Below are 24,887 nucleotides of genomic sequence, written 5' to 3' on the forward strand. Positions count from 1 at the left end.
TTTAAAGCCTTTCTCTCATAGATGCTGTCTTATTGTTCTTGAGCTGCATTCTGCATCCGTGGGGCCTTAACCTGATTCGACGATCAGCTTCTGTCTTTCCGGACAACCTGTCGAATCTTCCTGCTCAACGTCGGCAAAATTTTCTTGGATGTACCACTTGAAATTCTCATTTTGTATTCCTCAGGGTCTTTTAAGAAATTTGCAACAGCAGTTTTACTACGCCCAATCACACCAGTGATGACACGTTGAGAGAGACCTTGCTTTTGCAGCTCGACAATTCTGCAACGTTCAAATTCTGTCAACATTTTAGCCTTTGCCATGTTTTTACTCAATGTAACACAGGAGATGTCAGTGGTTGATGTTGACAACGCTAATGCTTGAACACAAATGACTAAATTTTGTTACGTGTTTACCAATTAACGCTTCATTTCAGTATGGTCTTAAACTTTTGACCAGCTAGTATTTAGGCTAATTTTATAGTGTTCACATTTTCCCTATTAAATGCTAAAAAACGTTTTTTATTTTTATTTTCCCTTTTCTTATTGCCATCTTTTGAAGCTCTACTCAAATGAGTGGTTGAGTCTAACAATGCAAAATGCATAGTTTTTCTTTATGTTCATTGGCCTTAAGATTTTGGCCATCAATGTATATCTTTCTATGTTTGTTTCTTAAATTAAAACGTATCTGAGAATTAATTTCAAGTCAACCAGCATGGATAAATTTATTATATTATAATAATAATTTGTTTAGAAGTGTTTTAATTCAGAAAATTATAAATAGTTCATCTAATCATCTGCATCATAATTGGATCCAGTTAGAATATAGCAGGAACTATCCAGCATTTTGCTTTTTAGCTATATTTTCTAATATATGTGTGTAAAATATATGTTGTTTTTTTCAGTCTCCTTATTACAGCAATGGGACACATTAAACTGACAGATTTTGGATTATCAAAGATTGGCTTAATGAACTGTAAGTACCTTAAGATTTGTGAAATTTAAACTATAATAAAAACTTATTGGGAAAGTAATTAGAGTCTGTTTACACTGTATGTCTCTGCATTTTTTTTTTTTTTATTATTATTATTATTATTATTAAGACACACGTGGAATTGGTGTTCAAACAAATGGTTGAGTGACACCAAACACTGGTCTTCATATTCACCATAAACAAATATTCATGATACTTCTACTTTACTGCTGTATATGTTGGTAGACATTTTGATAATCTGCATATAAGTAAATACATCTTTTATGGAGGAGGAGTGGCATTACTTTATGGAGGTAGTAGGTTCCAAAAAAGAATTAATATGGACTGATACCAGTTTGGAAGTATTCATACATTTGTTTCCAAGTTTTCATTAATTTTGTTAACATGGTTAACAATAGGACATTGTGTTTCAGTGCAACACTGTTACAATAGGATGTTATTTCTTTAGTGCCTGTTAACACTGTTACAATAGAACATTATTTCTTTAGTGCCTGTTAACACTGTTACAATGGAACATTTCTTTAGTGCCTGTTAACACTGTTACAGTGGGACATTATTTCTTTAGTGCCTGTTAACACTGTTACAATGGAGCATTAATTATTTAGTGCCTATTAACACTGTTACAATAGAACATTTCTTTAGTTCTGTTAACACTGTTACAATAGAACATTGTTTTTAGTGCCTGTTAACACTATTAAAATAGGACATTATTTCTTTAGTGCCTTGGATACTCACTTTACTTGAGCCAAATGTAGTGTGTGAGGAATTTATCTACATTAGAACACAAGCTTATGAAGGTTTCAGAGCTCAGTTGATTTATTTTTAACTTTCTGCAATTCAACCAAATTGTTCACAAATGAATTTAATGGGGTTTATCTTTCAACATGCTACAAAAATAAATTTAAGTTTCTGAAATATGAAAAGACCTTAATTGAGAAAGTGATGGCCAGCCAATAGGACTAGCTGACTATGGATTCTGTTAGAGCATAGGAATGTAGTAAAATGCTTCAACATTTAGCTGTGTTTTTCTTACAGTGGCTACCAACATGCACGAAGGATACTTGGATCGGGAAACTAAACAATTTAATGACAAACAAGTTTATGGAACTCCAGAGTACATAGCACCAGAAGTAATTTTGTTGCAGGGTTATGGTAAGTGGTGCATGTTTCTCAACTGAGAAGACCACCTTGTATGTTGTTGGACTTATAATTTACAAAATATTTATTCATGTATCAGAAAATTTGTTACAATACTTAAGATTTTCTAGATGAAGTTTGTTGTATTATAATTATGTGCTTTCTTTTTATTCTTTAATAGAAATGAGAACACATCAATAAATAGTGTGGAAGTTGATTATACTTACCTTAGATTTAAAATAAGATAATCACAAGCATAAGGAAGAAACAAAATTATTTGTTCTTCATTCTTACTGTGAGATATTTATGATCATTCAGTGTTCTTCTTTAAAATTAAGTATTTATTTATCCTAATTTGTATTCTTTTTTTCCAATAACTTTCTACACATGCAAAATGTTTTCAAAATTGTAGTTTTGTTTCTTTTTTGACCAGTTACAAGAAAAAAAATCTGTTTTATTTCTATACTTCACCTTAATTCTAATTTTGTTTTTTTTCTACGAGAAGGAGGGAGAAAGATTTAGAAAAGAAATCACTATTGAATTTTTAAACTTTTTTACCACAACTTCTGAGTTTGGATAATGCAACATTTCATAGGTATAAGATACATCCTAATGTTTGCAAGTGTACATTTTATAATTTTCTTCTCTTAAAGTAAACATATATTTACATTTACATATACCCACTTTAAAGATAGATAATTTTCAGATAAATCATTAACTACACTTTCTAGTAAACATATTTGTTTATATGGATATCTTCCATTCTAACAAGAAAAAAAGATCTTTCACTTGTCCCCCTTTCCTCTATTTAAAACTGATGAGGGGTGATTTATTAACCTAGCTGTTAAAACTTTCTGAGTATTAATGGGTTAGTTATTGTACTTTCTGTGTCTGTTCTCTAATACATGTAGTTTAAAGATTGTATCGTACAGAGCCTGCATGATGGGTTTTATTAAAAATATCTTTAATATCTAACTCCCATTTCTTTCTTTATTTAACAGGTAAACCTGTTGATTGGTGGTCCATGGGAATTATTTTATATGAATTTCTTATTGGCTGTGTTCCCTTCTTTGGAGATACTCCAGAAGAACTTTTTGCCCACGTTATTAATGGTACTTGTGTATATGTAATATTTAATACCATAATAATGAATATATCTGTGTATGCAAGTATACATGTATAACTATTACAGGTTTGCATACTGTAGCTACACTAGTTTAAAAGCTCAACCTGAAGTGCCAGTGTTATTCTGGGGTTTTATGGTAACTACCCTTATAATTGTTGGTTTAAGTTTGTATTTATGAATGTTCATTTAAGAAATAATAATAATGCCCTGGTGAAAATTATAAATTGAGACTTAATTTTTGTTAATAAAATAATACTTATGTTGTTAATGCTCTTTGGTAATAAGATAATATGGGATTCACAAATCATGAACTCAAAGAAACTTCAGTTGAACATATTATTCATACAGTAGGGTCTGGGAATGTAACTGAAAACAGTCAATGTTTAATAAAGTTGGGGTATTTTGGTTGAACTCGCATTAGTCAAATAGTAAAGATTAAAATTTCGGTTTTATAACCCTTACTGCTGAAACACTGTAGTTGTAGAAAATATAGAGAAGCATAGAAATAATTATTTAAACATTTGTGTTGTAACCATAAGTTTCTGTAATATTTGTGGTAGAGACATATTTATATTCTTGTTATTCTCCTTCCTCCTGTGTTGTATATTATGTATTTTTAATCATGTATATCCTTTGTCTCATAGATATCATAACCATATGTTTCTCTGTTTTCTCATGGTAGTAAACATACTTTAATGTGCAGTTCTAAATTGCCACATACCTGTACGTGATGTTAGTAAAGTTTAATGCAATTTAGTATCTACCTTTGACGTTCAGTGAAGAAAAGATGCCACAGAGGTCAGATCTATGTTTTTATTTGCTACTTCCGCTGCACAAGTGCTTCTTGGAAGAACAAAACAAATAAACAATGTAGGCCTAATTTCATGGTGAAATATAAACAGTTTGTTTGCACATCAAAACCAAACAAGACACTTATCTTGTTTAGATACCCCAAATAAATATACACGCAGAATATATATATTTAGGTAATATACAGTGATAACGTGAGAATCATCCTAATTTATTAATTTATGTTAGCACTGGTTATGATGTACAAATAACAAATACACTGTAATCCAGAGCTGGGCGATGAGTGATATTTGCTAACTGATTTATCAATGAGCTCTTTAGTCGGTTAGTGCAAATCCCTACTTTCCCACTCAAAGAAAAGCTCCCGAGTGGCACAGCAGTACGTCTGCAGACTTACGACATTAGAAACCAGGTTTTGATACCCATGGTAGGCAGAGCACAGATAATCCATTGTGTAGCTTTGTGCTTAATTTCAAAACAAATAAAATGCAAGGTAAAAACAAGGTATTTTTATAGTGTGTTTATAAAGTTTAACAAGATTTATTATTGTAATAACCATAACATACATGGAAGTTGGTAATAATGATCTGATAATGTGACAAAAATTGATAATTACTGTAATATCCACATCATACGTTGTCATAAAATGTGTGTGTGTCGGTATATAGTTCTGCTAATTGGCTGTACGTCAGTGTTATATGTACAAAGTGTATTCATTGCTGCAGCTTCTTGTTTATATATATAAATTCAAATTGTTTTGCAAAATACACTGAAGCTTTTTAACCCTAGAACTACTGATGGGCATTGGACATCCATTGGTGTTTTGAACATAGTTTTCTATGATATTTATGTACACCAAACTGCTTGTGGTTCTATGACAGTGTTATTTACAGGGTTGTGTGTGTTATGTTTTACATAATAAATGATCACACCCATTTTCTGGTCTGTTCTTTACACTGAGTGTTGTAAAAAACAAAAACATAGTTATTCAATATATGGACCCAAACAGCAGTTAGTGATTATTGATTTTGTTTTCTGAAAAATAGGTCAGTACACAAAATTATGCATACAACATTTTTCTTTTGATGCCATTTTTCTCTGAAGCTTCTTTCACATCTGTTTTCTGGGTTGCTTTGGTGTTGAAAGCAGATGTGAAGGAAAGTACAACTCTGAAGCCCACATGACTATTGTATAAGATGTTAATGTGCATACCATTTTGATTTTCAAAGAAAAAGACTAGATTGCTTTTGTTATAGTATAGAGAGAGAGTCTAAGTACAATAATTTAAAATAGTTGAAGTGTTTTAAATAGTGTAGAGAATGAGGTTTGAAATAAATCATAATATTTTTCTTTTTAGATGAAATTGAGTGGCCTAATGAAAATGATTGGCTTGTGGCTGAAGATGCAAAAAAATTGATCACTCTACTTTTGAGGCCGAATCCATTTGATCGGCTCGGGACTGGTGGCGCCCATGAAGTGAAAGATCATGCATTCTTTGCATCTCTGAATTGGGAATCTCTGCTACGTCAGAAAGCTGAGTTTATTCCTCAGCTGGAAGATGAAGAAGACACGAGTTATTTTGACAGTAAGAAGTGTTTTGATTTGGTTGTTGTGACAAGTGAGATGAAAAGACTCATCTGAAAATCTAGGGTTTTACAACTATTTTCCTTTCTTCATCAGGAATGAAAGAGGGTTTGTTTCCAATGATAAGAAAAAAAAAAAGGACCAACATCAAAAGTTATGGAAAAAAATACCTTTTTTTCTGTAAGGGCTCTTCAGTTACCCATGATACCAAAGACCTATTCATGTATTGATGTGCAGTTAATTCCTGTCTTCCTCACAAAACTCTGGTTAGATTGTAGGAACATGGATTTTTATACTGTTTATATAACGTACATGGAACCTCAGTCCAATTATGACTGCTCAACAGAATCAATCACAGCATGCAATATAAACCATATGAGGAGTTAACTGTGTGAAGACAAATTAGCATAGCCCAGCTCTAATTAGTGTCAAATGGTCCTACTGTGTGTTGCATGTTTGAAAATCAAAATTGGCCAATTTTGTAGTTCTCAAAATCTCAAAATGAGCTCTGGTGTTGCCTTACTAAAATGGACAACTGGATCTTAAATTATAACTGAGAAGTAGTAGTAAGTGAAGCATATCATCACATAAAGGGTGTGGTATGGTGCATGGATACAAGCATTTAAACCTAAAGCGCCCAGATTCGTTATTTAAAATGAACATTTTCTATGTTTTTTTGTATAGCTTGAAACAAGAACTACTGCGTGACATGGATTGAAACTTGGGGTGAACCTTCAGCAGAGTATCTTTGTTGTGCAAATGAAAATGTCTTATTTTAATATGCAATGTTTGATGGAATTTGCATCTTTAAAAATTTGGAAATATTTCATTAGGGCATGTTTTTAACAAATAATTATAAATGTTTTTTTATTGTAAATTTTGATATATCCTTGGTAAAATTGTTCATTCTGTCTCATTTTAGCAAGATCTGATCGATACCGTCACGATGTTGAAGGCTCCGAGTCACTGGAAAATGCTGATGAAAGCTTTATATTTAGCAATTTTTCATCCTGCTCTCCCCGTTACCGTAAGGTTTATTCTCGTGTTGAGAAGGAATTAGAAGAAGAGAACTTTATAAAGGTTAGATAATTCAGAACACTTTAGATATTTGGAGTTATTTCTGCTTGTTACACAAGACTAATGTACTGTTTTATTACCATTTATTATGGATTTATGTTGCCTTTGAAAAAATGCAAGTTCATATATAGATGTGTATATACAGTTCATTCTATCAGAATTGTAATTAACGTTTTGTTTAATCTGCGTTTGGAACTGAAACAAAAAATAAATCACAATTTATAGCTCAAAATGTACATTTTCTAAAAAACAACCTTACTGTGAAAGCTGTGAATTGTAATAAAATAATACTTAAAACTATCAAATAAAAAATTTATCAGAATAACCAGAAACTCTTAAAAATTATACCAAATGTCTTGAGAACTTAGAAAAAATATAAAGAAGACTTCATGTTATTTTATTAGTTAGAAAAAATACTTTTCATCATCATATGCTTAAAACTGTCTTTATCATTTTCATTCAAAGCTACTTCTTCATGGTGTGATTACTTATTAGCTAAATCATTCATTTCTAATGTATAATATTTCTTTTCTTCATGTTATTGTAATTGTTTCTTTCAGGTTTTGAAAGCAGAATCAACTCAACACTCCTCGGATAGTTTAAATTCCTGTCCTTCAGATCATTCTGACAGTTCCAGTTCCCAAGGAAGTAGTCTGTGCAAGACACCTGAAATTAAAAAAAAATCTGTTTCAATTCAAGATTCGTAAGTAGTACTTTTAACTTTCCACAGTTAATTAACGTGCCTTCTGGATTTAATTCTCTGAACTGGCTCTATCTATTAAAACATAACAGAAGAGTTCAGTACTTTTACAGTTTTTATGATACGTGATTTGTTCACCACTGCTGTATAATAGTGAGAAGTGGTTGTAAGTTGCTCCACTCATTCTGATAAAAGTCACGGTGTTCTATAATGTTCCTCCCTCCTTAAATATACCCTCTTATTTTGGCATTTTGTATTAAAACTAAGTTACTTTCTAATAGTTTTCATCTTAAGCACACGTGCTGATTATAAGTATTATTTTATTGCAAGTTACAACTTTTGCAATAAGTAAGATTGTTTTTGGAATAGGTACAATGTTTCAATCAACTGAGCAACCATTCTCAAGTATGAGGACACTGTATCATGTTGTATTCTGCATTGTTTGATGACATAGCTTGAGATTTGCTAAAAAGATCTCATCTGATTATTTCTTTATCTTAATATCCATCCATGAAAATAAAAATAATTAAAATAAGGTTGATGAGTTACCTTTTTTTATAAAGCATAGCTTATGTTTGTGGTATATATTTTATTTTGATATGGCAAGAAAATCTATAGGAATTATATATAAACTGAATAATGTCTATACTAGAATCCATCCAGGAACACAGAATGTTCTGGAGTCCTCTCAAACAGATTTGGAAGAACTTTCACCCAATGTTCAGACACACCAGCAGGCAGATATGAAAGAGTTTCTTCCACACTTCTCAATCAGCATGGAGGGCAACAGACCTTTAGTGGCAACACCTCCAGATTACAAAGAATTGTCAACAGTCAATGAAGATGCAGATAAAAAACAACAGAAAAGGGCTGTCAGGCCTAGAAAATTAGTTTCTCCACTTACTCTTTCTGCCAAAATACCAATTTCTTCAACACCATTGTCTCCCTGTGGGTCTCAACAAAAAACTCATCCAATCATCAAGTCAACTTCAGCTTCTGGGTTGTCGTTGATTATTCCAACTGGTATTGTAATGTTCACCAGAATATTAGTTGATATGAATAACTGCTACACTGAGAAAAATAAAAATAAAGGGATGTTTATCGTTATTTTTAACTTGAATAATACTTTACAGTTACAGAAACTAATTTTCTACATTACTCTTTGTCAGTCCAGTGATTTCTTGATTTGTCTTACTATTAACGGTGAGCAATTAACTTGTGTATACAAGCAGAAGGTTATGAGAAATTTAACTTATTAACGTTCAGGTCGTCAAACAGTAATATTTAGTCATTTCACTGACTTTCACAATTCAAAGAAAAACTTAAAAGATGCTACATAATTGTTAACCAGCAGCAACACAAATGCCATATTTTTTGGTGTATAAGACACACTTTGTTTCCAAGAAAAGGGATCTCAAACCCCCTGCATCTTATACACCAAGGGTAAAAATTTTATTCCTCCCTATGGTGAATAAGCAGTTATTTGGTTTCCCTAATATTTAAAAGTACCAAACCTTTTTTTTATTTCCCAAAGTGTGGAAACTGTAATAAAGGTATTAAAAATGTAATGTGAGTGGTTGCCTTCATGGCACCAAAGATGATATCGTTTGAGGACAAATGAGAGTGAACTTCAGAACTTGTTTTCAGTGATGCAAAAAAAAATATTTTGAAAGTTTTCATAATGAATGAACAATGTTTTGATGTAAATGTATGAAACAACCATATTTCATTTTTTATAGACACTACTTTTGAAGTATTCTAAAGAATAATAAAAGATTATGCTGATGATAAACAAATAAGTAAATGATAACTGTGAAAAATATTTTCTTCCCCTGAAGATAGTCTTCAAAATAGGGGCACGTCTTATACACCGAAAAATACGGTACATCATAAAATCAAAATTCATGAAAACAAGAAAAACTGAAGTTAATATATGCATGCTCATACTGTTGTCAAAGTAATTTTTTATATTTAACTTTAATCATTATTTTCATGTTTGGAATATTTTCACTTCACTTGGTATTTTAAGTCTCTCGAACAATATGCTACTTAATATCACTGCACCCAGTTTCCACATTTACGCATCTCTCAAACTGTATTCTTTTCTATTTTTCATTTATCTACTACTTTAATGTATTTATTACTTGCTTAGAATGATATTCTTTCTGGCAAGTTATCAGTTTTTAACCCTGTGTTATACAGAAAGAAACAAAATGAATTAGTTAGCATGACATGGAACAACAGTCTGGCAACTTCCTAAAGTTGTGACTATAAAATTTTTGTGCTCTTCAAATGATTTGAAATGCTGAAGTAAAGAGATGTTGGAGCTTCTCACCAGCAACTTGGAATGTATTTAAAAGCCTCCATTAAACATATTAGTATCATAATGAAGCACACCTTATTTTAGTTTCACCAAAATTGGTGAGAATAATTTGTTGTGTTTTTTCTTTTGCCCACGTGTGGCATGTGGCTATAAAAGAAATAACATACACATAATATATAGACATTCCTGGTGTGAATGATAGCATACTGAACAAAATCCAATCAAATGTATTCAGACATTTCTGTTAAAAATACCAGAACTCCAAGTACAAATCTTGTAATTATATCTGTAAGTTATTTGTAATAATTTTTGTTTTACTGTATATTTTATGTATTCTATGTTCAGAACTTTGAACATAGTTTTTTGGAATAAAATATTCATGAAGTATCCAAAAATTAACAAAAAAAAATATACTGAAAGTTCAATTCCATGCAAACATGAAATTTTAACTAACATTTTAAAGATATCTGTAGGTTTGAAAAATGTCAAATTTAGTAAATATCTGATATAAAATTTGATAGTAGACTTCTAAGTATCATTTTGTACATCTTTTGAGTTAAATGTTACCAATTATTGATTTATTTAGGAAAATTGTATCACATTTGTAATAGTACAGTCCACACATGTTACAGGTCTCGTACAAGAAGTAGCATAGTTGCTGGAAACTCTGTTGGGTAAAAGTAGTATTTGATACAATTTACTCTTGTTCTAAGAGAGAAAACTTAACTATGTAGATTGTAATTTTGAAGTTTTTAGGAAATTGATGAAAATCTTTATTATAGAAATGTTGCATACATACAAGTTTCAGTTAAATGATAAGAAGAATAATGATGCAATATGTTTATAGTTTGAGTTCTTTATCTCATTTATGCATTTATAAGAAATATCTGCCAGTTTTAGGTTTATTTTTAGATATACAAAACAGAAATAAAAAAAGATCCCCTTTCCCTGGGTGTGGATTCTTGTATGTGGTGAGAGGAACTCCCAGAAAGGTTATGATTTTTCAGTTTACCTCTCCTTGGATTTAAACATCCATTCACATGTTTGCCATGCGTGGTGACCCATGAAGGGGAGGAGAGGATCTTAGTGGTTAAGGGGGTCCAACCCTAACACACCACTTTGGCCTTGAATTCTTGTAGACGGGGCAGCATTGGGGTGGCTTCCCTAGGGCCAATTGGCTGGTCCACTTGGGCTAAGGTCAACCAAGTACCAGTGTAGGATGTTCTCAAGAGATGTTGTGGACATTATATCTGACATTAGTGTTTGGGTGTAGTGCTCACAAAACCCTGGCATTGCTGCAGTGTCCTTGTTTCAAATTGTAATGCATTCCCTCACAGGGCTTCATGATGGGTGGGGTCAGTGAGTACTGAAACATTTTTTTTTATTATGGATCTGCCAAATAAGAACTTAAATAAAATAGTGAAAAAAATAATCCATAGGAAAAGAACCATATCTTGAAGATTCCGAGCAGTAATCTTCAACACCTGTAACACATGTTCCTCATTTACTTATATTACATTCTCTTGCAGACAAACCTTTAAGGCAAATGTTTCTCTTTTTTTTATTCAGAAGAGACTAAAAGGACTTGCTGCCTCTCCAAAGCCAGTGAAAAAGCTTTGCTTTGATAACATATTGGTAGAAACATCCACCTCTAAACACAGTGAACTCCTCTTAGATTCAAAAGTGATTGGGGATATAGCTATTGAGGTTATGCCTCATGCTAATTTGATTTCATCACAAGGAGTTATTCTTGAGAGGGATTTGAAGAACATCCTCGATTTGGAGATTCTCGTTAGTTTCTCCACCTCATGATTTTCTGCAATGGGGCATATCTCCATTCGCAGAGATAGAACTATGATGCCGACCAGTGTCCTCATTTTAACATTTACATCACCATGTCCACCTGTCAACATCAAGGCAGGTTATCTTATTTGCAAAGATTGGCCCTAGGGGAGCCACCCCAATGCTGCCCTGTCTACAGGAATTCAAGGCCAAAGCGTTGTGTTAGGGTAAGACCCCCTTAACCACTAAAATCATCTCCTCCCTTCATGAATCACCACACATGGCAAACATGTGGATGGATGTTTAAATCCAAGAAGAGGTAAACTGAAAGATCATAACCTTAATTCCAAACCCTCTCAGATGTTTCCAGTGTCAGCAGTTTGGTCACTTGAAGACATCATATTGTTGTTCCTTGACATGTGCTTGTTGTGGTGCCTAGGACCACAGTGCTTATGAGTGTGAAATGGACTCTCATTCCTTTAATTGCAATGGCTCTCACCCATCCTACTTTCATTCTTACCCTAAGTGATTGGAAGAAAAGAGGTGCATAGTTGGAAAACAATTCAAAACATTACTTACCCTGAGGCTTGAAAATTGCTGTCCACCATTTCATCTCGGACATATGCTGCTGCACTTCCTTCCACTACTACAGTAGGAGTGCAGACTGATCTCTCTGTGCCTCCAAAAGAATCATTTTCACACCATATGAAGGGTCATTTGACCCCCATGGCTAAAAAAACATCAGCACCAATCTCAGCCACTAACATTCATTCCAGCAAACCCCAAGATTCACTTCCTTTTGTTCCAGGTAAGGACATTTCCTCAGGTACTTCTTCTCCTGCCTCAAGACTCAAAATGATCATTTGTTCGTGTCCTCAGTTGCTGGTATCCTCTTCCAACAATGAAGACCTACTGAACTGTTCCAGGGCAGGAACCACAGAGGTCAACAGACCTCTCTTGAATAAAGAAAAAAGACGTGGTTGAAAACATAAGGGCTCTCCACCCAATTTGTCTATACATAAATAAAAAATGGCCACCTTGATACAATGGAACTGTCGAGGTTTACATTCTAAACTGGATGACATCAAAGCACTGGTTGCTTTCTACCATCCTGTATGTTTTTTCTTACAGGAAACATTTCTGAAACCTGCTGATAAAATCACCTTTCGGCACATTTCTGTGTTCAGAAATGACAGACTGTGTGATGGATGAGTGTATGGAAGGATGGCACTGTTGGTTGATCAGCATGTGTCCATCTTGTCTTTTTTGCTCGACACAACCTTGGAGGCCGTAGCCATCAGTGCTTCCTTGGGTCGTACCATCACTGTTTGTTCTTTCTACCTGTTTTCGACCTTTTTTCAATGTGAATCCTTTTTAAGAAGTAAAGTACAACAAGTTCGATTTGAAATTAGAAAACTGCTGTGACATCAAGTAACTCAAAACCAGGTCTGGAAAGGCCAATTTCAGGTGACTAACACCGATGTTTGAACTTACCCCGTTAGTCATCCAGGCGAGTTGCAATAATTAAAATTATGCTACAGAAAGTCCTTTACAACTTCCATTACTGAAGGTTTTCTCTTACTCCTGTAAACTCGATATAAATATTGGATTTACTGCTATTTAAGTTTTTAATTCAAAAATTAAACTCTGTTTTGTTTTACCTTGATAACTTTTTATGAATTTTAATAATTTTACTTTAATATTAACTTTTTACCAAATATTTGGCATAGACAGCCTAGTTACTCTGCACCATAAAACACCAAACTAACAAACCAACAAAAAACGATAAATGTGTTAATATTTTATTTTCTGAAATATAAAACTGTTAAAACATTGGGAAGTTTGAAAGGCATGACTCTATTGGGGAGGGGTTACAAAAAGCCTGTGTGTCATTAAAATCGCACTTTCAAGGTTAGAAAACGGCCCATAGCTGTGGTTGTATGCGTACATGTGTCCATGACAGTGAAAGAGTTAAATACTATTTAGAACTTATGAACTCTGCAGGTTCTGAGTGTAATGGTTGTTTTAAAAATTGTACAACATTATGAAATGTGTAAACAGGGTTCCCGATCTAATATATGAAATTTTTTATGTAGCTGATGTACTTGCATCTTTTGAGGGATCTAGTACCAGTTCACAAGATGCTTCTTCCAGTAAAGACACAAGCACCCTAAATAACCAACTCAAACCTCCTGTCATCATCAGGAGAGGACCGCATGGGTTTGGCTTCACGGCAAGAGCAATCAGAGTTTATTTTGGAGATACGGATACTTACACTGTACAGCATCTTGTATCTGTAAGTTTGTGAAAAATATAATGGAAAATATATGCACCTAGTTTCTTTATTGATTATAAAAACGTTATTTTTCAAACAGTTCTTTGCAAATCCTTAATTCATGGAACTTACTTACTGATAGTGATCTGATCCCATGAATTATTAGTAGTTTACTTTCATTTTATAGCATTTTATTATTTCAGCATTTATTTCAGACTGTTTCTGAATGTTTATGTGCTTTTCCCAGTGGCTCAGTGATAAATTCTGAAAGCCTTTAACTCAAAAAGCTTGGTTTCAATACCAGTGCCAAGTGTGACACAGATAGCCTCTTGTGTAGCTTTATGCTCAACAACAAACTAAACATTTATGCATGACTGTAAAAAACAGTGTCTGTTTAGGAGTTATTACCTCTGCCACCAAAGGTGACACAGGTTGTGCTTTTACCCCTGTAAACAAGTTTTCTCTAAAATGGCTGAATGGATTTGAATGAAAATTAATATGCATTTGGGCTGTGGCTCAGTTAGAAGTGTTTAGTTTTTGGAAGGTCAAGGTCTTGGCAGGGTCATTAAAATAAAAACGTCCTTATTTGTTATAATATGCACAGATTTTGAAGACAATTTTTGCTTTATAACTTAGTCAAAAATTATTATACTTTGATATAACTTGGTGAGCATAAGATGAACATTATTCGTCATTGTCCTGCTGAAAATGGTCCCTGACCTTTCATATCGTTGAACCTGTGTTTTCCTACTTTGTTAGGGTTGTATATAACCAACACTGCATGACAGAGGTATGTACTTTATCAAAAGCCCCTCTAGTTTGTATCTATAGAAAATACATTACTTGAAACTGTTATTTTGCACAAATAATATTTTTGTCCATTGAAACTTTAAATTCTTTTCGTTGGTAACCTTAATTCATCTCAGTATATTAAAACAGAAGTTTAGTTAAAATCATGCTATATTTGTTTGTTTCCTTTTCATGCAGAACTATAATAAAATATTCTTCATGTTTAATTTGCTGATTGTAGCAAGCATATGATCACCAAGGTTCACATAATTGCTACAGTATTAACATGTGATTTTCTTCACTCAGTTAACCAGTGTGGTGACATCTTTTGGTCAGCATCAGGTTTACTTAACCTTAGCATGTTTTGTTTGATAAAAGACAAGCTCTAGCATCCTGTGCTTACAAATTATGTCCAAGAAATTTAGGAAATATATCTCAAATTTTGAGAGGTACGTTCTACTATTAAAGAAAGCATCCGGAGTTCCTGTTACATTCTTTCATGTATTGTTTGCTTGAAAAATTAGTAGAGATAACATGATATGTTAACTGCATTGATTACACAGATTTAAACTTTATAACAATAACAAACAAAACAAATCAAATAAACACAACATAGCCATAGAAAACACTCAAATACTAAATAAAGAAACAAACATAAACAAATGCAAAATTAAAGAATCCTTACTTATACAACAACTCAAGCCCAAAATAAACCAATACAAAGGAATACCTTTATACCTATATTAATAAATATAATCAAACATCTAAGCACGCCCTCTACATTCTTACACGCGATTACTAAACCCTTTTCAAACATGTGGTCAGCTATCGGCCAGTTACTTCTTTCTTTCTTTGTGAACCTGACGATGACCGAAGAAGGTTGAAACATTGTTTGCTCCTCTATATAAAAAATTTTCTCATCTCAAGCCAGCAGTTTTTACATATATATGTAACTTTTTCAACATTTTGTGGTGTATGTATGTGTATTTATATATACATATGTTGTATGATATTATTACCTTCTACTGAGGAGTGATTGTAAATATATATGGTTTCCATATAGTTCAATGACATTACATGATATATTTATTATATATAATATTTTATTGTAGTGGATATGATTTTTTTAAAGTTTTTATTGCAGTTTATGAAAATGATTAATCTTAATTTATTCTGAATAGAATAAGAACTTTCCCTTTCCTTACTTTCCCAGTAATTGCTCAAGATAAATATATATTAAGTTTATAAAACATCTTTTTGTCTAGGCTGTTGACAACAACAGTCCTGCATTTGAAGCAGGACTTCAACCAGGAGACTTGATAACACATCTTAATGGTGAACCTGTGAAAGGACTACTTCATCCTCAGGTCCTCCATCTCATCTTGGCTAGTGGAGATTGTCTTAACATTCGAACTACACCCTTAGAAAACACCACCATCCAAAGCGGAGGAAGGAAACGACACCCTTCCTTCATTAAAATGATAAGACCAACTGCTCGAAGACGTATTGGGCAGGTAAGGAAGGACAGTCTGTCTGAAAGGAAAAGGAAAACTTCACTTCTTCGACGGTTGAACATTAAAAAAGCAGGTACTGACTTTCATCAATTGGCACTTATCTCTCCTACATTGACTAGTCAGAGTTGGAGTTTTCAGCCTATACGCCAAGGTACTGTAGCTGAAAATGCTCTGATATCTCCAACATGTAAAGTAACTAGGACCCCTCTAAGTAATCGGCTTTGTTCAGCTTTTGACAGAAGCTATTCACTTGGGATTAATTCTCCAGAAAGTAGTTATCTTAGCTCAAGTGCACCAAATTCTCCAGGTTTTTCTTCTCATTCCTCTCACTGCCCTAGGCCTAGCTCTCTACATGGCTTAAAACACAAGTTGACTCAGACATTCTGTTCACCCCGTCGAAAATCTGTGGGTCACATTCCTCTGTCTCCTCTTGCCTTAACTCGTTCTTCATCCTCACTTCCTTCAACTTCACCAGATCGTTCACCATCTCCATTGGCTTTTCTTTTGACTCATCAACCTGGCAGTTCACAGACAACTCAGAGCTTTCCAGTACAGAAAGGATTCTCTTTGACCACCCTGAACCACATTACTTTTCGCAGGAAGCCTGTTATGAAACCTAAAAATGCAGAGTCAGGACCTCTATTATCGTGGCAGCCTGTCTCTCCTGACGACTCGCATCCAAAACCTGCTGAAGGAAGGGCAAGCCGAAAGTCTGTTTCTGAACAGACTTCTTCAGCAGTTCTTTCATTTCCACTTCATGCTAATTCTCGAGATGTTTCTTCTCCTTTTCCCGTTACTTCTCACATGAGTAAACTTGCAATAGCAAACTCCACACCAAAACATATTTCTAAAGTTTTCACAACTGAGCCTTTTGTGACAAGAGATGAGAATATTTGTATACCCTTCAGGCGTACATCCCATGACTCAGTTACAGATAGAGTCTGTAACCAAGTAAGAAGGCCTTTCAACTCGGACAGTTTCTCCCAGTGTGTAGCAGCTATCCGAGTTGAAAATAATTCATCATGTAGTTTAGAGAAAAACAAATGTAATAAAGCTAATGTCTCAGATGTGTATCAGATGAATTCAGCAGCTGTGAAAAATGATAATGGTGAAAACTTGCCTAGTGGGTTACACTTTAAAGTTGAAATAAACAGAGACAGAGCACATTCCAGTTTGTAAAACAAAACAAAAAACTGTTCTAACTGAGCAGACAGTTGAATAAGATCATCCCTTCAAAAGAATCTACTCACAATGTGCCGTTCAGAACCTCAAGATCTGATATCAAGCAATATAAAGTTTGGATCAGGAGCTTGTAATCCTGACTCTTTAATGTGGAAGAAAAGTCATTGTACTTTTAACAAAAATAATGATTGAACTGGTTATCATGAAGAAAAGGAAATGTATTTAATGTAGAATGTTGATCTATTTTGTTTTTGTCGGTTTTTTTAAAAGAATCGGAAATGTCATAATTTATGATATTAATGTTTCCAGAAGTCCATTTCTGTGATATGTATTGTTCAAAGTTGTTTCAACAGTTCAGTTACATTTTTTTTAAATTATACAACTGAAACTGAAGCCTGTTAGCACAAACAACATCACTCAGATTTATGGAAGCTGTTGGTTTAATTTTTCGAACTTGCTTACAGTGTGAAATCAAATAACCTGAACCCTTACAGATCAGAATGTAACACTTGATACTTACTTCGCATGAAATTCTTACAAAAAAAAAAAGGTTGTGACTGTTTTCATTCGAACAAATTTTATACTGTGTAAATTTCATTGTTTAGTTTTCAGGTTTTACGTCAAATACTGTATTGTAATTTCATGTAAATACACTTACCTAGAGTTTTGCACAATAGATTTTATGGAAAGAAGTCATAGTGCATCTAATATTCTCGTATCTACGGATATATAGTTGGAGCTATTTTGTGTGATAATCTGGTCTTTTTGTTTCTTTCAAGAAAATATATTTTGGTCAAATAGGAAATTAGCAAAAAAAGAATAGGGTGTAAAAAATATACTATTCTTCTGTAAAGATAAAAATGCAGTGTATTTAGTATTTGTTTTTTAAGACTTGTAAATCATATAACTTGTAAACGTAATAATTTTAAATACATCATTATTTCTAAAACAAAATAATGTTTTAGTAATTAAAAAGAAAACCAGAAAAATTCGCAATGTATTTTCAAAGCGTTCTGTACACGTGTATAGGGGAATTTTCATATGATTAGGCTTAAGTTTACTGTTTCAGTAACTAGTATAAGCCATCTGGTGATGATAATGCTCGGTAATTATTGGACTGGAATCAAATACCAAAGGAAATGTATTTTGTTATACCCTAGCTTGTATATGCTTGATAAGCTAGAACACTAAACAATTCAGATTTACAATTGCTATTTCACCAGCCTTCATCAACGAGTTGTTGTTCAACTCTCACATCAGACTCCTGCTATCAGCTACTTATTCTTTCTTTGTTTTGCACTTTCTATAATCTAGTTTTTGAGATGTGAGAAGATACAGAAATCTTTGGTTATCTTTATTAAAACCTTCATGATGAGCAAGCCACTGATTTCAAAGTGTTTGTCATTGTCTGTAAAGATGGCGTTTTTAAGTTTAATATCAGTTAAAGCGAGTTGTAACATATAGCGTTTTAAATTCGTTCTTTTTTAGGCTTAACAGTTGTTTTTAAGAGAAAAAGTAGAAAATGAAGTTTGATGTTCACTAACTTCATAACATTTATTCACTAAGCCACTTGTAATCGTTTAGTATTTTTAATAATTTGAAAAAAACTCTGTTCTTCATTTCTGTCGAAAAAGCAAAAGACGAATTTCGCAATGTTCACTCGATAAAGTTTTTCACCTTCCAAGGATAAGCATAACGTTACAGAAGTAATGTTGCGTATAGGAGTTGAAAGTAAAGTTTTAGTAACAAGAAAGATACATATCTATATACATACGTATAACTTTTTATTCGACATAAACGTAATGATTTTCTTTAAGTTACCTGCATTTACTTTCCAAGCGATGTACATTTTCGATATTAACGATCCATATTTAAGTAATTTTTCAAAAATTTCATAAGCCTAATTTTTTCAGAAACTGGGAATTAACGTTAACTGGATAGATCGCATATAGCGTGTTTTGTAGCTTTTCTCTGAAATAAACGTACTTGCTTTTGCGTGTGATGTTTATAGGCCTAATTGGTTTTACATTAGGAGAGTTATCTGGAAAGATATGATCTTTGAAAAGTGATTAAGAATTTCTTTTGTCGTACGTGATACCCCAGAGTACATTTCAAAACATTATGAAATTTGTTTTATAACAGTTTTGGAATTTTTCAGTAGCTCCATACCAGTTTTATGAAACGTAACGGTAAACTCCTTGTCGCTATACTTACGTTCATTGAATGTTACTGTGTGAAAATGGATTGTTTAAAAGTTGTTGAACATAGTATTGTTGTTTTTTTTTGTGTGTGTGAACAATCACATTTCGGAATTGTAAATGTGCATGGTGTGATATATTATTGCGTGAATTTAGACGTACGTGTAACAAATAAATACTCTTTTGTCATATCAGATTGTTTTATTACGCAGTGTGTTTCGGCGAGACAAATAACGATTACCACAAAATATTTATTCAAAAATTAGGGTGCAAATATTGATTTTAAGACCCGTAATTCGTCTTTCCTTCTCGAAAGACCAGGTGGATAAAACACTCGACTCGTAATCCGAGAGTCGCGGGTTCGAACATGTCCTTTCAGCTGTGGAGGCAGGGGCGTAGATCATGGGGCGGATGGGGGTATACAATCCCTCTTCATTTTAGGTGAGGGTGTGGTGCATATAATCATCCTCCCTGCAGTTTGGTATGTTGAATTGTTCTATTGCATCACAGGCCTACAAATTGTGTGTTTGTTCTTGTGTTCTTACCTACTTACTATACTTATGGTTGGTTGTCTTGATTTATACTTTCTCTGTTCTCTACTTGTGATTGGTTATCTTGGTTTATTACTTTTTTTCCTGTACTTGTGCTTGGTTGTCTTGGTTTATTACTTTTCTTTCCTGTACTTGTGGTTGGTTGTTTTGATTTATACCTTCCATCCTTGTACTTGTGCTTGGTTGTCTTGATTTATTGCTTTTCTTTCCTCTACTTGTGCTTAATTGTCTTGACTTTTTACTTTTCTTTTTTTGTACTTGTGCTTGGTTGTCTTGGTTTATTAGTTTTCTTTCCTGTACTTGTGGTTGGATGTCTTGTTTATACCTTCTCTTTCCTGTACTTGTGGTCGGTTGTCTTGGATTGGTACTTTTCTTTCCTGTACTTGTTGTTGGTTGTCTTGAATTATTACTTTTCTTTCCTGAACTTGTGGTTGGTTGTCTCGGTTTATACTTTCTCATTCCTGTACTTTTAGTTGTTTGTCTTGATTTATATTTTCTCAGTTCTGTTCATGTGGTTGGTTGTCTTGATTTGTGTTTTCTCTTTCCTGTAATTGTGTTTGGTTGTCTTGAATTATACCTTCTTTTTCCTCTATTTGTGGTTGGTTATTTTGATTTATACCTTCGCTTTCCTGTATTTGTCGTTGGTGTTCTTGATTTTACCTTCTCTTTCATGTACTTGTGGTTGGTTGTCTTGGTTTAGTACTTTTCATTCCTGTGCTTGTGGTTGGTTGTCTTGATTTATTCCTTCTCTTTTCTGTACTTGTGGTTGGTTGTCTTGATTTAAACCTTCTCTTTCCTGTACTTCTGGTTGGTGGTCTTGATTTATTACTTTTTTCCTATAATGGTGCTTGGTTTTCTTGGTTTATACCTTCTCTTTCCTGCACTTGTGGTTGGTTGTTTTCATTTATACCTTCTATGTTCTGTATTTGTGGTTGGTTGTCTTGATTTATACCTTCTCTTTCCTGTAGTTGTAGTTGTTGTCTTGGTTTCTACCTTCTCCTTCCTATACTTGTGGTTGGTTGTCTTGGTTTATTACTTTTCTTTCCTGTACTTGTTGTTGGTAGTCTTGATTTATTACTTTTTTTCCTGTACTTGTGGTTTGTTGTCTTGGTTTATTACTTTTCTTTCCTGTACTTGTGGTTTGTTGTCTTGGTTTATTACTTTTCTTTCCTGTACTTGTGGTTTGTTGTCTTGGTTTATTACTTTTTTTCCTGTACTTGTGGTTTGTTGTCTTGGTTTATTACTTTTCTTTCCTGTACTTGTGGTTTGTTGTCTTGGTTTATTACTTTTGTTTCCTGTACTTGTTGTTGGTGGTCTTGATTTATTTCTTCTCTTTTCTGTACTTGTGGTTGGTTATCTTGATTTATAACTTTTCTTTCCTATACTTGTGGTTGGTTGTCGTGATTTATAACTTTTCTTTCCTATACTTGTGGTTGGTTGTCGTGATTTACACTTTCTCTGTTCTGTACTTGTTGTTGGTTGTCTTGGTTTTTTACTTTTCTTTCCTGTACTTGTGGTTGGTTGTCTTGGTTTATACTTTCTTTTTCCTGTAATTGTAGTTGGTGGTCTTGATTTATTACTTTTTTTTTCCCGTACTTGTGCTTGGTTGTCTTGATTTATTACTTTTCTTTCCTGTACTTGTGCTTGGGGTTCTTGGTTTATACGTTCTCTTTCCTGTACTTGTGGTTGGTTGTCTTGATTTATTGCTTTTCTTTCCTGTACTTGTGCTCGATTGTCTTGATTTATTGCTTTTCTTTCCTGTACTTGTGCTCGATTGTCTTGATTTATTACTTTCTTTCCTGTAATTGTGGTCGGTTGTCTTGGTTTCTACCTTCTCCTTCCTATACTTGTGGTTGGTTGTCTTGGTTTATTACTTTTCTTTCCTGTACTTGTGGTTGGTTGTCTTAATTTATTACTTTTCTTTCCTGAACTTGTGGTTGGTTGTCTTGGTGTATACGTTCTCTTTCCTGTACTTGTAGTTGGTTGTCTTGGTGTATACGTTCTCTTTCCTGTACTTGTAGTTGGTTGTCTTGGTTTATTATGTTTCTTTCCTGTACTTGTGGTTGGTTGTCTTGATTTATTACTTTTCTTTCCTGTAGTTGTGCTTGGTTTATTACTTTTCTTTCCTGTACTTGTGGTTGGTTGTCTTGGTTTATTCTTTCTCTTTCGTTTGTTTCAAGTTTTTTATCCTCTTTTTATTCTGAAATGAACAAATACTAATAGTTTGCAAGAATTGTAAGTTGTTGTACATGTCACAGTAATATTCCTTCCAAATAACAATATTTACGTGATGAAAATATCCATTTTGAAAATAAAGTTAGTTAATAAACAAATATTCTTAGCCTAAAATCTGAAGTCTTATACTATAAATTTAAAGCGCAAAACTATCTCACTGGATTATATACTTGTTAACTGTACCTGTTCTTTATAATTTGCCAAAGTCAAAAACTTTTCCTTAATAACTTGATACAGAGGCACACTGTTAATGACAGGATAAAGTGTTATATTGTCCAAAATTCCAGCACGACAAAGATAATTGTGTGATTTATGAACTTCAAGAGCGTAATGTGGTTTGTACAGTTTTTGTTTTATTATTTAAGTGAAGAAACATTCTGTGGTTATATTATATCAAATATATTTAGGGTGTTTGATTTACGTTTTGTTGATGGTACTTTTAAGATTTGAGCACGACATGCTTGAACACTTGGATATACAATATTTATTATTACACTGGGTTGTAGGTATAGTATTAAATCATCATCATGTTTCTCACATATGTCCGGGGAAGACAAGAGTACTTAATCTGAAGAAATAGACAAAGTTTAAAGGTCATTATCCAGACCACCACGTCCTGGTAAAGACAAGGCAATGATTACACATATTATTTACTGATGAAAAAGGTTTCTAACTTCTAATATTTACAATGATCATCAGGATTAATCTATTTTCTGGTCTTTCAAGTTTTCAAAAAACCTATAAATCTAAATATATAATCCCATGTGACAATTCTCAATCTGATATTGAAGTTTTATGAATATATGATGTGGTAAGGGAAACAAGAGTCTTGTTTAAAGTTTATGATTTTTACTTAAGTATATTACTGTTTGTGTTGTTTTTTTTAACAGCAAAACCACATCGGGCTTTCTGCTGAGCCCACCTTGCATTGCTGTTAACACGTCTGTATGAAAACGTTTTACACAATACAACACACGTAAACATAAAATTTGTGTCTTATAAGTTTGTGAATTAACCAACACATATTATAAATAGCTGGTTAAAACGATGCAAGTTTTATAAAAAGTGAGTAATGTTTGAAAGTGTAAAGTATGTGATATATCTGAATACTTTGTTTATTATAAATTAAAATTAAAATCATTACATATCGAATTTTCGAACAGAGGAAACTTAATCAATAACTGTAATTGTAAAGAGTATAAATGTAATGAAGTTATTTGTAAAATACAATGTAACCCTCTTTTACCAACGTGATCCCAAGATCGAGTCCTCTGACGTTGATGATGTCATCATGAGATGCCACTTAGCAACATCGTCATTTCTTGAAGAAATATCTGTTTCCATAGTAATATTTTAACTACTAGCTGCATTGTTTCTATGCATCTTTGGATTTTTTAACAAAGATACGTATGTATTTATTACCATAAACACATTGTGTTCAATAAAGTATTAACCCTTTTTATATTTCTTCTGATGTCAGGGACAGCTCTAGCTGTAAAATGTTTCATAAGATTACACTTTATTTTGAAACCCAAGCATTAACTTAAAAATGCACATACATATAATAGGTTTACAGTCATGTTTGGCATGATATGAAGCGTCAGTGAGAAATACATCAACCCTGAAATTACCGAGAAAGAAGGTGAGAAACTGATAAGAAGAATATACATATATTTGCCTCATACTTAAAAAATTATGATATCGAAATAATGTTGTATGTAGACGTGGAGTTTCAATAGATCCTGTTAAAATAGTAGTGGAAAAACACCGGTCTCAATCTGTGATATTAAGAAAGAAGACAGGGCTTTCTTAGTTTTGCATCATATTACCAAAACATAGTGATCGTCTTATCCAAAAGGCCCAGCATGGCCAGGTGAGTTAAGGCGTTAGACTCGTAATCTGAGGGTCGCAGGTTCGAATCTCCGTCGCATCAAACATGCTCGCCATTTCTGCCGTGGCGGCGTTATAATGTGTCGGTTGATCCCACTATTCGTTTGTAAGAAAGTAGTTCAAGAGTAGGAGGTGGGTGATGATGACTAGTTGCCTTCCCTCTACTCTTACACTGCTAAATTAGAGACAGATAGCGCAGATAGCCCTCGAGTAGTTTTGCGCGAAATTCAAAACAAAGAAACAACCTTATCCAAAATTGCAGTACTGTTCTATGCTAAAGTTGAGATGCTTTCTAACTACTCACTGTGGAGATAATTACAACGAGATGACTTCACTTGTTGAACTTCTAACTGTTGTATATGTACTTAGACAACATAACTCGACCCTTCCAGCTACAACCTATCGTATATACTTTCAACAACACTACACGACTCTTCCAACTATTTATTGTTATATATACTTACGACAACATGATTTGATACACGAAAACACCCACAATAAACATTTCTTTCATAAATATAACAATCTCAACCAATATTCGTGACCCATTAAACAAACTCACCAGACAACCAACATAACACAAAAACCAGGCACAACACTGAGAGAGATATCAGTTTATTCTTCATTCTCACAAACAAAATATGTAAAAATATGTACTGTAGTTGCTGAGATGTCCCTCCCCCAACATAGGAAAGAAAGTGGACCAGCCAGGATATCTACAGTT

The 24,887-nt window shown here is 33.3% G+C and overlaps 1 pseudogene across 1 annotated transcript in view; it reads left to right on the top strand.

Moving 5' to 3' along the window:
* LOC143230006 (microtubule-associated serine/threonine-protein kinase 3-like) overlaps window positions 1–19,681 on the top strand; it is a 67,129-nt pseudogene extending 47,448 nt beyond the window's left edge. The window contains exons 16-24 of the transcript XR_013016179.1: window positions 902–972; window positions 2,026–2,142; window positions 3,129–3,239; window positions 5,421–5,648; window positions 6,570–6,727; window positions 7,285–7,427; window positions 8,077–8,447; window positions 13,626–13,825; window positions 15,859–19,681. The product of XR_013016179.1 is annotated as a microtubule-associated serine/threonine-protein kinase 3-like (transcript). The remainder of the gene's footprint in view (window positions 1–901; window positions 973–2,025; window positions 2,143–3,128; window positions 3,240–5,420; window positions 5,649–6,569; window positions 6,728–7,284; window positions 7,428–8,076; window positions 8,448–13,625; window positions 13,826–15,858) is intronic.
* Window positions 19,682–24,887: the final 5,206 nt, after the last annotated feature.

The sequence above is a fragment of the Tachypleus tridentatus genome, chromosome 1 (assembly GCF_004210375.1).
Source record: "Tachypleus tridentatus isolate NWPU-2018 chromosome 1, ASM421037v1, whole genome shotgun sequence".
Taxonomy (NCBI): Eukaryota; Metazoa; Arthropoda; class Merostomata; order Xiphosura; family Limulidae; genus Tachypleus; species Tachypleus tridentatus.